Source organism: Arachis ipaensis, chromosome B06 (assembly GCF_000816755.2).
Source record: "Arachis ipaensis cultivar K30076 chromosome B06, Araip1.1, whole genome shotgun sequence".
NCBI lineage: Eukaryota > Viridiplantae > Streptophyta > Magnoliopsida > Fabales > Fabaceae > Arachis > Arachis ipaensis.
Window position 1 is genome coordinate 29611193 of NC_029790.2, and position 16035 is coordinate 29627227.

Sequence of the window (16035 nt, forward strand, 5' to 3'; positions counted from 1 at the left end):
TGAATGTACATCAATTTAATTAAGTGTAAGAGTTCCTTAGTTTATATACAAGTGAATAACAATTAGAATTGCATGATTCATTTAGGTAGTTGCATTTAGGGTAGATTGCATTGCATGAGATTCTATCACCTCACCTTACTCTTTATCTTGGATTTAGCATGAGGACATGCTATTGTTTAAGTGTGGGGAGGTTGATAAACCCATATTTTATGATATATATTGTGCTCAATTTAAGTGATTTATTCAACCCTTCACCCACTTATTCATGTAAATTGCATGGTTTCACTTTCCCTTCCTTATTATGTGATATATGTGAAATACATGTTTCCTATGCTTTGAAATTATTTATTTTAATTACCCTTTATTACCATTCGATGCCGTGATTTATGTGTTGAGAAGTTTCAGATCTTCTAAGGCAGGAATAACTTAAAGGATGGAAAAGAAACATACAAAAATGGAAGGAAAGCACAAAATGGAGTTTTTGAAGAAACTGGCAGCGACGCGAACGCATGGACGACGCAGTCGCATGCCCAGTGCGAAAAGGCAGCGACGCGAACGCGTGACTGATGTGGACGCGCGCCATGAGCAGAACACAGATGACGCGTACGCGTGACCGAAGCGAACGCGTGACAAGAAAAACTCCAGATGACGCAACCGCGTGACCCACGCGGACGCGTGACAGACGCCACGCACAAGAAATTACAAAAAATGTTCCCAGCGATTTCTGAAACCTTTTTTGGCCCAGATCCAAGTCCAGAAGGCACATATTAGAGGTTATAAAGTGGGGGAATGCATCCATTCATTATCATGTCTTCAATTATTCACTTTTTATAGTTTAGATGTAGTTTTTAGAGAGAGAGGTTCTCTCCTCTCTCTTAGGTTTTTAGGATTAAGATTCCTCTTAAAGGATTTAGAATTTCAACTCTTCATCAGGTTCAATATTCCTTTTACTTTATATTTCTCTTTCACTTTCAGATATTTTAATGCTATCCTTTAATTACTTATGTTGCCAGATTGGCTTATGAACTCTTTATGTTTAAATTAAATTTCTCCTATTAATGCAATTGAGGTATTTCAGATCATTGATTCTTATTTAGCTTTTTTATATTATTGGCTTTAATTGATTAACTGGAAGCTCTTGAGTTATCAACTATCCGTGATTGGTTGTTATGTCGGCTAAATTGACTGGTATTCCACTAACTCTAGTCTTTCCTTAGGAGTTGGCTAGGACTTGGGAATCTAACTAATTAGTTCACTTGACTTTCCCTTGCTTTCATAAGGGTTAACTAAGTGGGATTAACTTCCATTCTCATAGGAGTAACTAGGATAGGACTTCCGAATTTTCATACCTTGCCAAGAGTTTATTTTACAGTTATTTATTTATTTTATTTGTCATTTAAATTACTTGTTCCTTACTTTCAAAACCCCCAATTTACAAAACTCATAACCAATAATAAGAACACCTCCCTGCAGTTCCTTGAGAAGATGACCCGAGGTTTAAATACTTAGGTTATCAACTTAAAAAAGGGGTTTGTTACTTGTGACAACCAAAATGTTTGTACGAAAGGATTTTCTATTAGTTTAGAAGCTATACTTACAACGCGAATACATATTTTCACATTTCTTTACCGATAGAAAATCCGATCGTCAACTTGCAACGGGAATTTATTGTGAATTCTTTACTAGCAAAAAATCCGTTCGTAAAAATAGCGTCGTTGCCGTGGAATTGCAAACGTGTGCCTTATTATTGGTTATTGTAAATATTTGCTTTTTGCTTGTTTATTTGTTTTTTTTTTTAATTTTTATTAGCTACTATGAATTCTGACCCTTGTCGCTATGAGTCTAGTTTAAATTATGTTGCAGGGAATGGACGCTATAATGAGAACATGCATCAAGGTCGGAACAATCAAAGATGGGAGGAGCCACAAGGATTTGATCAACCCTCCTGGCAACAACCTCCTCCAATGCACTATAACCAACAACCATTCTATGATGCATACCAAGACAATAGTTATAGTGGACCTCTTCGTGACAACCAACCTCCACCAAATTACTATGGTCAATAGCCATTCCAAGATACGTACCAAGATGATGAATATGGTGGACCCCCTTGTAGTTACCAACAAGCCCCACCATATGCTTATGAACCATCTCCTCGACATAACTTTGAACCACCACACTCACAAGCCCATTTCCACCATTCACCTCCATACGACCCTAATCCTTATCCACCATACCAACCACCTTATGAGCCATATGAACCATATACACCATGTCCATATACACCATGTCCATATCCACCACCACATCCATATACACCATGTCCATATCCATCCATCCAAGAGCCATATGATCCTAATCATGCAATCCGAGCACAACAAGAATCAAAGGATCATCTCAAAGAAATAGTGGATCAATTTTATGCAACTCTTCATCAACTAGAGCAAGCGATAAATCGATTAGCTTCCCAACATTTGGACACTCAAGGAACCCCCATGGCTTCATGTGGAGAATCTAATGAAGAACGTAGCAGGAAGGAGACACCAGAAACTCCGGTGGACAGTGAGAGGCATGATTTTGTATTGTAACAATTGGAAGAAGCTACGCTTGCCAGAGAAGAGGTGGAAGTAGTTGAAGATCTAGGAGATGCTGAACCTCCATGGGAATTCAGAATTGTAGAGTATTCCTCCAATAAGATTGAAATTGATGTTGAGGAGGATGGTGCACAACCTCCAAGGCATGTTCCTTATGAAGAATTGGACGGAATAAATCAAGAGGCAAGTTTCCTTGGTGATGATGAGCATGAATCAAGCCATCCTAGTGATGAACTCGCATCCGCGATTGAACCCCTTGAGTTTGAAGAACCTTCTCCAAGTGAATCTGAAAATGAAGTGGAGGTAGACTTTTCTCAACCTCCAACTTATGACTTGAGTAACAGGAAAGAATTTGAAGAATTTGATGAGGTTGCGGTTGAAGTTGAAGAAGATTGTAAAGAGGTGGAGGATGTCAAGGGAGAGCACAAGGGAATGGAACTTGAAATCACCTTGCCGAAGCTGTTGGAGACCTCTCCCCCAAAACCATTACCATCCAATACAACATTCAAGTGGGTAAAATTCTTATCCTTGACATTTACTTTCCCACTTGAATATGGTTTACTTGAGACAGATGGTCAGCTTAAAGCTCTTTGTGGCTTTAAGAGTAAGAGGGAGATGGCTAGTGATTGGCAACACAATCCTAGGTTCGTTGTGGTTAGGAGCTCAAAGTCTAAATGCAAGGGTTGGTGTAGAGCTCGAATGAATGGGTTTAGGAAGTTGTTTGGATGCCTTAGTGAGAATTCGGATTGCTTACCACCCGGATGGAATAATGAAGATCCACTTAAAGACGGGTGTAGAAATAAGATTTGGGATCCCGGCATACAAGAGGATCAACTTTGGGAGCTCAAAGCTTGTGAAGAAATCCATCAATGCTTGGGAATTTACTTGGACTAGATAGAGCTTATTGGAAGTCCAAGCGTTGGTGGCGGTTTCAAGATGAGTTCAAGCACAAGCCACCATGACAAGAAAGCTCACCAAATGTCCAACTTAAGGACAATAACTAAAAGTGCTAGGTGGGAGACAACCCACCATGGTATGATCTTTCATTTTTATTCTTAGTTTTATTTTATTTTATCTTTATCAATGTTCATTCATACTTTCTGCATCATCACCTGCATTCTGCATATACAAAAAAAAGAAGGGAATCGACGCGCGCGCATCGTATGTGTATGCGCCAATGAAAAGAGAGTTGCGCGAGAGACGCGCGGGAGGGGTGCGTGGCTCACAAGCCACACCACGCGTACGCATATCTCACACGTACGCGTTCCCTGTAGAAAGTTCAACCCACGCGTAAGCGTCAGCGACGCGTACGCGTGGGCATGAAAATCGGCGTAAAAGTGTGCTGACCCGAGAGTTGTGCTGCCCTTGCGATGGAACTGTGCTAGAGGCACAAAATCACCCACGTGTACGCGTCCCTGACGTGTGCGCGTCATTTCGCTCTCAGACCACCCACGCATACACGTGGGCGATGCTTACGTGTCGAACGGCCAACTCAGTTTTCACGCGTACACGTGATGAACGCGTACGCGTCGCGCCTCATTTCTAAATTCTTACTTCTTTCTTCTCTCCTTTCTACTTCTTTCTTCATTCTTTCTTACTTTCTTCTTCTTCATCTCTTTAACTTTTCATCCTTCTTCACTTTCATTCTATTTTACTTAATTTATTTGCATACTTTCATTCATTGCATTTTAATTTTTTGCATATTTTTATTTTCTTTTCTCAAGTTATTCTTTTTAGATTGGTCTCACATGTTCTTATTCAACTGTTGTGTCTTTTCTGGTATTATTTTGGTGCTTAGTGACTTGTTTTACATTGATTGGGTGATATTATTTATTTGTCAAATGCCAATTTTTATAATACATGTGTTCCTTTTGTATTGACATGAATTTATACTGCCTTTTCCCTATTGTTGCAACTTTTGCACTATTGATATGCCATTTGCTTCTACTATTTTCTCACTTGCATGTTGTAGCTACCATGTAATTGAGACCCTCATTATTTGGCATTAACCCAACCATATTTTATTTATTTTCTATCTTTGTTTTTAGGTTACCTTTCTTCCTTTTTCTCTTCTTTCAGGATGGCCACCGAAGAAGGAAAAGGGAAAGCTTCTCAAAGGGGCAACAAACAAGTCCATCTGCATAATCTTTGGAGAAAAGCATCAGTTGGAGCAACCCGTCCACTTGCACATCTTAGCATGCACCGAGGACGGTGCAATCTTTAAGTGTGGGGAGGTCGATACTGACTTTCGTGGGTTAGTTATTTCCTACTTAACACCAATGTTTAATTTTCTTTGTTAAATTAGTTATTGTATTTGCATATTTGATTGCATGTTTGTTTGATTTTGTGCATATTCTTCTATCACTACTTGGTTGAAGTAATATTTTCTTTTCAAGACCCTGTTTTATAGTATTTCACTAATTTAAATTGAAAATTTGTGTTAAACTTGTTTGAAGATTGTAATTTGGAACATAGCTATAGCTAAGAACACACAACTTGTGATATTTGAGCTTAATTACATGGTTACATTATTTAACCATAACATTTTATTCTTGTGTGTTTTCTTCTCTATGATTGCAATCTTTGCTTTCTTCCATTCTATATGTCCATTGTTTAGTGCATTTACATGAATACATATGATTGAGGCCATCATTTGTTATTAGCTCACTTATCCCAAATAGCCTACCCTTTCAATCACCTTTGTGTACCTACTCATGTGAGACCAGAAAAATTAAAAATCCATGTGCATTGATAAGTTATGTTTACTTTTCTATATAAAAAAACCAAAAATATTCAATTAAATAAATAAATAAATAAATAAGGGGACAAAATTACCCCAATGTTAAGTTAACAAAAGATCAATGCATATGTGATAAAAATTAAAGACAAGTTGATACATGAGTATGTAATGCAAAAGTGGGAATTTTGGGTAGTTAGGCATGAATTTGCAATTACATAAAGTGTGTGTGTGTGTTAGGTGAGAACTTAGGCTAGTCAAAGATTCAATTTATAACTCACTTAGCCATACATATATTCTCACCCTTACCTTAGCCCCATTACAACCTTGAAAAGACCTCATGATGTTTGCATTGGTATACTAAATTCTTGTTGATTGGTTAAATGAAGAACAAAGTTTTAGAAAGCATGACTAGAGAATAGTAGAGTGATTACCCTATACACTTGAGTGATTAGAGTGCACATACACTACCAGTGAGGGTTCAATGCTTGATTCTATGTTTCCTGCTTTCATGAGCTGTCTTCTTACAAGTCTACTTGTATTTACTGTATGATTTGAATTAGTGATATATGATTTAAGTTTGTCTTGAAGAACTTATTTACTTTTAACCAAGTATGCAGAACCATCTTAGCATATAGTTGCATTCATATATAGGTTTAATCTCATGAGTCTTACTTTCCCTATTCATTTATTTTATCTCCTTGAGCTTAGCATGAGGACATGCTAATGTTTAAGTGTGGGGAGTTTGATAAACCACTATTTTATGGTTTATCTTGTGCTGATTTGAGTGGCTTTTATCAAGTCTTTACACACTTAATCATACTATTTGCATGATTTTACAATTCCTTCCTAGTTTTGTTCTATGATTGAAAACTTGCTTCCTAAGCCTTTAATTTGTGTATTTTAATTCTCCTTTATACCATTCGATGCCGTGACCCGTGTGTTAAGTATTTTCAGACTTTATAGGGCAGGAATGGCTTGGAGGATGGAGAGGAGGCTTGCAAAAATGGAAGGAACACAAGAAACTAAGGAGATAACCAACGAGCATCGACGTGCACGCATGGCTCACGCGTGCGCATGATTTGGAGAAATTCACAGCGACGCGTGCGCGTACCTGACGCGTACGTGTGGATTGGAGTTTGCACGGCGATGTGTGTGCATGCCTGACGTGTACGCGTGACACGCGAAGATGACCAGCGATGCGTACGCGTGATTGACGCGTACGCGTGACATGCGCGATCTGTAGAAATCACAGAAACGCTAGGGGCAATTTTGGGCCGAGTTTGGACCCAGTTTTCGGCCCAGAAACGCAGACTTGCCAGAGGACAAGCAGAGACTCAAGAATCATTCATTCATTCATCAATTCACATAATTTTAGGTTTTAGATGTAGTTTCTAGAGAGAGAGGTTCTCTCCTCTCTCTAGATTTTAGGATTTCTCTTAGGTTAGGTTTACTTCTTCTCCATTCCAGGTTCAATGTTCCTTTAATTTAGTTTCTCTTCTATTTTTATTTATTCTAGCATTCTAGTTTATTTATCTTTTCAATTTGGTTTATGAACTTCATTTTAGATTTGATTTCTCTATTTAATGCAATTTGAGGTATTTCATATTTATGATTTTAATTTAGCTTTTTACATTCTTAGCTTGAATTGATTAATTGGAGACGCTTGAGTTATCAAACTCCTTTGTTGAGTGATAATTGAAAGTTGTTAGTTAATTTGAATTCTAATAACTCTAGTCTTTCCTTGGGAGTTGACTAGGACTTGAGGAATCAAATTGATTCATCCACTTGACCTACCTTCATAGTTAGAGGTTAACCAAGTGGGAGCAAGGAACAATTCTCATCACAATTAATAAGGATAACTAGGATAGGATGTCCAGTTTTCATACCTTGCTAAGAGCTTTATTAGTTATTAATTTAATTCTTACAATTTACTTTTTCTTGTTCCTTATTCAAAAACCCCAAAAAGATAATCTTCCATAATCAATAATAAATACAGCTCCCTACAATTCCTTGAGAGACGACCCAAGGTTTAAATACTTCGGTTTTTAATTTTATTAGGGGTTTGTTCCTTGTGACAACCAAATTTTTGTACGAAAGGATTTTAGTTGGTTTAGAAACTATACTTACAACGGGAATTTATTGTGAATTCGTTACTAGCAAAAAATCCGTTCGTCACTTTTCTTCTTCTCTATTCTTCCTTTCTTACTTCCTTCTTCTCCCTCTCTCCAAAATTCCACTTTTTATTTTACTCTTCTTTCATTTTCTTTTGTTTATTGCATTTGCTTATTTTCATTCATTGCATTTTAATTTTATTTTTATAGTTTGTTCTTATTTTCTTTTCTAAGTTTCTTATTTTAACATTGGTGTTGAATTCTCCTACTCAATTGTTGAGAATTTCTTGCATTGTTTTAGTGCTTTGTGACTTGTTTAGCATTAATTGTATATTTGTTTCACACACAAGATTAGTGCATTAGTCCTTCCTAACTCATTGTTCTTTGTTTTTGTGCCTCATTATCATTGAGTTAGAAAGGGACCAGCTGCTCTCATGCTTATCACTAATCTTGTTTGTGTCAATTCCTATTTGAACTTGAAGCTTTCGAGTATTCTTTTTATACCATTTACTTATGCTTTGACTTTACTCTTGCATCAAGTGTTAGTTGATATGCCCTTTGCTTATATTGCTTTCTCACTTACATGTTGTAGCTACCATGTAGTTGAGACTCTGCTTTTATTTGGCATTAGCCCTCGCATATGTTCTATTTGCTTTGATATCTTTGTTGTGGGCTTAATTTTCTTTCTTTTTCTCTCCATTTTGGTTGGCTACCAAGAGGGGAATGGAAAAGCCTCTAAACAGGGCGACAAACAAGTCCCTCCGAACAACCTTTTGAAGGAGCTCATCAGTTGTAGCAACCCGTCCACCTTGCTCATCTTTGAATGCACTGAGGACGGTGCAATCTTTAAGTATGGGGAGGTCGAGGACCGACCTCTGTGGGTAACCACTTCCTTTTCCAACACCAATTCTTAATTTCCTTTGTTAGCTAGTTGTTGTATTATATGAAGGTTGCATGTTAGTTAGAATTTGTACATATTTTACCCATTTTTATGTTAGGACTACTTGGTTGAGTGATGATTTTCCTTCCAAAAAAACTATTTTAGGACACCCTACCAATTTGAAAAAAAAATTTTGTTGAACTTGCTTGAAGGAATTAATTTTGGAACATGGTTTTTGAGCTAAGAACACAAGCATGTGAGTTTTGAGTCTAATTGTGTGGTTACATCATATAACCACCTATTTCTATTCTTGTGTGTATTATTCTCTTTCAATGATTGTAATCCTTGATTTGTTTGATTCTTTATGTCCATTATTTCGTGTATGAATTCATTTATATGATTGAGGCCCTCATTTCAAATAGCTCACTTACCCAAATGGCCTTACCCTTTTATCCACCATTGTTAGCCAATTTTAAGCCTATATTTAATTCCCTTTTGTTCTTTAATGTAGCACATCACTACTCCTAAGTGAAAAATAATAAATGTCCTCTAATTTGGATCCTTGATTAGCTTAGACTAGTGAGAGTGTTTGTCATTCAAGTGTGGGAAACTTGGGAACATTGGTTGAGGTAAAAGTGTGTTTTTGTATTTTTTTATTGAAGATATTGGGAATTGGGTACACACTCATGTATTGAATGTTTAAACCATATGCATTGGTACCTTTGTATATACTTTAGTGTGAAAAAAAATATAAAGAAAAATAAAAATAAAAATAAAGAGAAAATAAAAGAGAAAAAGAAAAGCAATAAAAGGGGACAAAAATGCCCCAAAGCAAAGTAATAACAACAATGCATAGGGAATGTGAATTAAAGAGAATGCATGAGTATGTGAAAAAAAAAGTGGGAATCATGGTAGCTAGTTGGTGTATTAGAATTGTATAGGTTGTTATGTGTATTAGGTGAGAGCTTAGGTTAATCAAAGATTCAAATTTCAAGCTCACTTGACCATATGCATCCTTACCTTTATCCTAGCCTCGTTACAACCTATGAATAAGTCCTCATGATAAATGTATGCATGCATTGAATAATTTTTTATTTTTAGATAAAAATAAATCTTGGAAACCATGATTAAAGGAGAATTGAGTGAATCAACCCTATACACTTAAGCAACTAGAGCAGATACACTTCCGGTGAAAATTCGATGCTCTATTCCTTGTTCCCTGCTTTCATGAGCTTTCTTTTTGTAAGTTTGTATATACCTCATTTTTTATATTTGAATTGGTAGAGTTTATGAAACGTCATCTTACCTTAGCCCTACTTGTTCATATATGTTCTTGAAGATTGATTTACTTTTAACCAAGTAGGTAGAATCATCTTACATTTAGTTGCATGCAAGTAGATAGGTTCATATAGTTTATTTGCATTGAATAAATGTTCATACCCCATTTCTATTCTTTCTTGGTTTAGCATGAAGACATGCTTAGTTTAAGTGTGGGGAGGTTTGATAAACCCCAATTTTGTGATTTATCTTGTGTTAAATTCAGGAGATTTTATCAAACTTATCTCACATTTATCCAATGAAATAACATGATTTTGTGAATTTCTCCTAATTTGTGCTTAAAAGTAAAAACATATTTTTTAGGCCCTAATATTGCTAAATTTAATTCACTTTAATTCCATTTGATGCCTTGATATGTTTGTTAAGTGATTTCAGGTTTAGAAGGCAAAGACTGGGTTGAAGAAATAAAGAAAAAGCATGCAAAAATGGAGAATTCATGAAGAAATGGGATTTTGGTAATCTGTCCAGCGACGCGTTTACGTGGCCCACACGCAATCGTTAAGCGACGCGTACGCGTGGCAAGGAAAGTTGCTAGTGACGCGTACGCGTGACCCATGCGCACGCGTGACAAGCGGCACGTGACCTCACTAAAGGCAATACGCTGGGAGCAATTTCTGAGCTCAAGGAGGCCCAAATCCAACTCATTTATGATACTTTTGAACCCAAGGATTGCAAGGGAATGAGGGAGAGTAGTCATAGTTTAGTTTTCATCATGTTTTAGGTTAGAATTCTAGAGAGAGAAGCTCTCCCTTCTCTCTAGAATTTAGGGTAGTTTAGGTTAAAATTTCTTAGATCCAACTTTTAATTCTTGTTTTTAGTTCAACTCTCTTTATATTTTATTGTTCTATTGTCTCAATCTTATTAGCTTTTCTTGTTAATTTCCTTATTTTGCCATTTTTACTTTCATGAACCCTTGTTGGATTTTCATTTTCTTTTAATGCAATTTTATGTTTTCATGTCTTTTTATGTTTATCTTAATTGCTATTGTTGATTTCTTGTTTGTGTTAGTTATGGGTTTCCTTGATTCTTACAATTTGTGATGTTTACTTTTATTGCACTCTAGGTGTTTGATAAAATGCTTTCACTAGTTATAGAGTAGTTTTCTACACTCTTGGCCTAGGCTAAGGGAATTGAGTGACCTTGAGTCATTGGGTCTAATTGGATTGGTGATTTGGGTCCCTTGTTGATCAATTTCATGTCCATTGATACTAACCTACTATTAAGCTAATTAATCGCTAGGTTGGGACTTATGGTTGATGTTGATCAAGCCTGTTAGACTTACTTCAAGCATAGAAGTAGACTTGATGGGTTGGTCCCTCATAATTGTCAATATATGGTTGTCTAGACAAGGATGGTGATCTCAATTTCCATGCCTTAGCCAAGATTTCTTTTCCTTTTTTTTTATTATTTAATTGTCATTTACTTTCTTGTTATTTACTTTTCTTGTCAATCACCAAATCAAACCCCCTTGTTTCTTCATAGCCAATAATTGAGAACTTCATTGCAATTCCTTGTGAAACGACCCGAGGTTTAAATACTCTCGATTTTTATTGGGGTTTGTACTTATGACAACTATATTAAAACTTTGATGGAGAATTATTAGTTGGTTTGGAACTATGCTTACAACGAAGAAATTCTATTTCTATTGAGAAATTTCTAGACTGACAATAATTCTCACATCATGTACCCTTCTCTTCTTTCTGATCCTACTTTTTTTTGGTTGCTTGGAGATAAGCAACAATTTAAGTTTGGTGTTCTGATGAGCAGATATTTTATACGCTTTTTGACATCATTTTCATATTGTTTTAGTTATGTTTTGTTTAAGTTTTATTATATTTTCATAGGTTTTAGTGCAAAATTCATGTTTTTAGATTCTACTTTGATTTGTTGTATTTTTATATGATTTTAGGTATTTTCTGGCTGAAATTGAGGAGTTTTGGCAAAGTCTGATTCAGATGCAAGGAAAGCGTAGCAGATGCTGTCAGATTCTGACCTTCAGACATTAAAATGAGCATTTCTCGAACTACAAAGGTCCAAATGACGCGTTCTTAATGGTGTTAGAAAGCTAACTTTCAGAGTTTTCCAACAATATATAATGTTCTATACTTTCCTTCAAAGAAACCTGCCCATATTGGGTGTTGAACGCCAATGAACTACCCCCTTTCTGGCATTCAACGCCCCAAGGAGATTCAAGCCAGTGTTGAACACCCAATCACCCCCTTTGGGGAATTCAACGCCCACCAAGGAACACAAGGAAGCATGGATCAACCCCCTAATGGGCGTTCAACACCCATCCCTCAAGCTAGATGCCAAGCTCAGCCCAAGCACTCAACCAAAGTGGGCCCAAGAGTGGACTTTCGCACCTCTAGTCTAGTCTATCATATTTTTGTACTTCATAGTTATTAGGTTATTATATATAGGAGAAGATCACCCTTGTTTAGGATCTTCTTCCACCCTGTTTTTGAATGCACTACTTTCTATAAGCTATAAGCAACTAAACCTCCTAAGTTAGGGTTAGGAGCTCTGCTGATTCTATTCTCATGGATTAATAATATTACTGTTTCTATTCCAATACACGTTTGATTCTATTCTCTTGTGCATTTTCGGTCTTCATCTCATGAATTGAGGGTGAACTGTGACATTCATCCTTATTCTACATGGGTTCCGTGTGAGTCCTGACCCGGATAGCATTGAACCACAGCTAGATAGTGCACTGTGGATTCCAAGAGAGTACCTGGGTGACTTTGGATAAGTGACATAAAATTCCATTGAACGTGGGTTACTAAGGTTTTTGTGGCATTAAGGCTAGAGTCAGAGAAGCAGCATTCCCTGATTCGGAAGATCCGACTTTGTCTGTGGCGTTTTGAGTAGGATCGCGAAGGGGAATGGATTGCTTAGGTCTTCACCTTCGGCCATAGTGGGAAGCCATGCGTTAACTTGATGAGAGGACATGAGTTGCTCGGATATGGTGGACTGCTATGGTTTAGAAGAGATTAACTTGATGAGAGGACATGAGTTAATCACTTACGGCTGTCATTGAATGAATCATTCGTTATTGAAGTAGACAGTAAGAAAAGTTAATCCGAAAAGAATACGCATCTCCAAAGCCTTAACTGAATCTCTATCACCGTTTTCACACCGATCTGGTATTTCGTTCTTTATTATTATTTATACTTTCAAACAAACAACCATCTTTTCTAATCGCCTGACTAAGATCTACAAGATATCCATTGCTTGCTCAATCCAACAATCTCCGTGGGATTTGACCCTCACTCACCTGAGGTATTACTTGGATGACCCGTTGCACTTGCCGGTTCATCTGTGCGAAACATGCAGAGTTCAATTTCGCGTTCCACCCCCTAACAAAAATTTTTGCCCTCGAAAATTTTGGTTACTAAAGACAACGAATGGAAGCACTCTCCTTGGTCTCATCTTTTAAATTTTTAATGATAATGAAGATGTGAAAAATAATTAAAAAAAAAGGATTGAAGACTCCTTTATATTTGTATTTTAATTTATCCATGAATTTTAAGTTTTTATCTTAATTTATATATGAATATGTAAAAATTAATTTTTATAGAGGATCGGAGGGTACCCGCAGGCGGGTTAGGTACAACAGTTTACTACCCGTTGGTAGGGATGGGGCGGGTAGTAGATAAGTAAAAGGAGGGTGAGTCAGGGTCGAGTAGGGCAAAAACCTGCCCCTACCCGCCCCGCTGCCAACCCTAAAGACTGTTGCTGTTGCCGGAGAAAAAGTTACCAGAGGAGGCGGCGATGAGAAATGAACTACGCGACAAGGAGAAACAATGGATCTGCACGACAAGGCGACGATCTGCAACAAAGGAGTGAGCAGAGGAGGCGGCGCGACCAACGGATGTGACGATGAGAAAAGAATGGCACGACAACAAGAAAGTCAGATCTGGATGGTGATGAGATGATATCTGAACTCAGACGACACTGATGCTGCCGAGATCTCAAAGATGAAGGCAACGGTGTCGAGATGTCAGAAGAGGATAGCGACAGTGCTGCGAGCTTAAGAGACATGGCAATGGCGCTGCAAGCTCGGAAGACAATGACAACCCTGCGAACTAAGACGAAGCCACCGCCATTGAGATCTTAAAGATGAAGGCAATGATGCCGAGACCACAAAAGACGACGGCAACCAGACCTCAGAAGATGGTGCGGCAATCAGAAGATGACAAAGATGGCACATCCACAAAGATGACGACAATGGTGTGGTTAAATCTAAAGACGAAGAAGACGATGATGTGCTTTTGGTGGGTAACTCAGTAATTGTTTGGAGAAGATGAGAACAGAATGGATGAGTTAGGGTTCGTGAGGGTAACTCAGTAACTATCTTATTTTGTTTAAATTAGTGACTGATTTAGTGACTAATTAGTTTATAATAGTATTTTTCAATTGGTTGCTAGAATTGGTCACTATCTTAACAATTAGCAACCGATTTAAAGACCACGACCTTAGCGACTGAATTAGTGACCAAACAATTTTCCACTCTATTTCTCTATCGGTAGAAAAATTGTTTGCTAAATTAAAAAATATCTATCGATTTTGTGACCAGGATACCCAAAGATGTTACTTTTTTGTTTTGGTTACTAATTCGGTCGCTAAATTAAAAAAATAGAGACAGACTTTAGTGACCAACATTATTCTGGTTGTATAAAAAACTTATCGGTCGCTAATTCAGTTGCTATTAATGACCAATTTTGTTGGTCGCTAAAATTAGATGCTGAATGTAATTTAGCAACCAACTTTTTTCTAGTCCTAGAAATTCTATATCAGTCGCTAAATCAGTCGCTGTTAGCAACAAATTTTTTTCGTCGCTATTCTAGTAATTTCTTGTAGTGAAATAATGAAACTATTTAGGGGCAATATAAGGTCATAATACATCAAAGAGATTATTATAAAGAAAATCATAGTAGCGCTTAAGAAGCAAAAAATCAACATAAAGAAGGAACCTGCAAACAACGGGGGTAGAAAATTACTTTCTTACATAAATAGCAATTGCTCCATTTTTCAAAAATCACAAAACCTTGAAAAGAGGGAAAACAAAAATTACTACAAGATTCAACAAAGAATCCACATTTCATGAGAAAATCTTCAAACAAGAGTCAGCAATCATAATAATCGATGAGAAGGCAACGCACCAACCTCAATGACAATGATGAAAAAGAAGATTGCGTGAAAACCCTAGAAAAATGGCTCAGGAGCTTGTAAGCAAAAATCAACAAAAAAGCAAAGAAGATTCCAAAAATGTAACACTCAAAAATAAAGACGGCCTCTCGAAGAAGAGAAGGGAATTCAAAGAAAACAGCGTGAAGATGAAAGAACGAAAAAAGGAGAAAGAAAAAATGAACCGCCTTATATAAGTAACAAGGGGTGAAATAGTAATTTCAAAACCTCGTTAAAAGACGTGCACCGTTACCAATGTAACCAAAAAGACACGTGAATGATTACAAAAAGACATAGTGTTCAGATTCAAAAATATGTCGAGTACCTGACTTGTTTCCCAAGACAGATCGTAAACCCAACTTGACTGAATGAAAGCTACAAGAGATCAGGACCGACTTATAAATGCTTGAGCCTGACTTAAAGAAGCTCGGTCTCAAGCAAGGGCCCTGTTCATACCTTGGCCCACAATTTAGCCAGGCCCAAAATGAATGAAGCCCAACCAACACTCTACAGATATCAATGTTCAGATCTACATTACTACCTACCTGACCTCATAGAGATCAGACACTGTGACATGGGCCTAGCCCCACTTATATAAATAAGTAACTAACTCCTACAATATCTTCTACTCATCTATAAAGGAGTTCTCAACAACCTCCCTAATAAAAGAGAAGAATTATCCACCATTAAAGGTGGAACCACTTTATAAAGTGGTTATTAGATCACCACCTACAAAGATAAATACCCTGACATCCGTAGGTATTCTTCGAACTTTGATATACATAAAAAATCTGCCTAAAACTCTTGCTAACTTAGGGTATATTTGTTTTGGCATTTAGAAGGGGAAAGTACGTTCAAACTTTTTGAAAGCTTTAATTTTTGGTATGGCTATTTTTTCTCCTTATGAACATAGAAGTGATTTTGTACTCAAAACCACATTTATAGGAAGCAACAATTCTTAACTTCTGCATTTCACTAACTAGCGTTCAGCCATTGACTCTAAATATTTCTTTTTTTTTTACCAACCTTACCCTTTATACATGTTATTGTTTTATTTATAGAATTCTTATTATTTCTTTTTATATGAGTTCTCTTTTTATTATTTATTATTTTTATTTTTTATTAATTATTTATTTGATATTATACACTTTTATAATTATAATTTTTTGTATTATTTTTGTT